This window comes from Vanacampus margaritifer, chromosome 7, assembly GCF_051991255.1.
Source record: "Vanacampus margaritifer isolate UIUO_Vmar chromosome 7, RoL_Vmar_1.0, whole genome shotgun sequence".
Lineage (NCBI taxonomy): Eukaryota > Metazoa > Chordata > Actinopteri > Syngnathiformes > Syngnathidae > Vanacampus > Vanacampus margaritifer.
The window spans coordinates 16,759,904-16,760,616 of NC_135438.1; positions in this window are offsets into that span (position 1 = coordinate 16,759,904).

Here is a 713-nt window from a genome sequence, read left to right on the forward strand (position 1 = left end):
CGGTTCCTATTGGCTGCCCCAAAATATGAATCCTGTTATATCGAAAAGAAAAGTTAATCCCTCAAAATGTTGTTTGTTCAATCCCATTGTGATCTGTCAGTTTCTCTGAGGATTGAAAGTGGACGGCTATACACACGCACAAATTCACACCTAGCATGAACATGTTCAAGTTGCCATTTGTAATAGGATCTGACATGCTCTCTTGAGATGTAAATAAACATGTAAGGTAGGTAGCACGGCTCTTCAAAGGATAGAAAATCCAAACGGAACTGGGCAGGACTGTTTTTGGTACACCATCAGTGTACTCTCCTTGGGGAACGTGAAGAGTTAGAGGACAGGCCACTTGAAATAAAATGGAGTGAATACACAGATATTCATTTTCCCGGCACCAACAGTTTTTGTTAAAGCCACATAACATCCAGGTTGATTTTCTTTTTTTAATCAGATCCAAAAATTTATGGATGGTTGGATAGATAGATAGATAGATAGATAGATAGATAGATAGATAGATAGATAGATAGATAGATAGATAGATAGATAGATAGATAGATAGATAGATAGATAGATAGATAGATAGATAGATAGATAGATAGATAGATAGATAGATAGAAAAAAGAAAGAGAAGAAATACACTTGTTTTATGGACCAAAACAGCTTTAATTGAATTCACAATAGAGACACAATAAAGCACAAAAAAAATGGTTTCCATTATT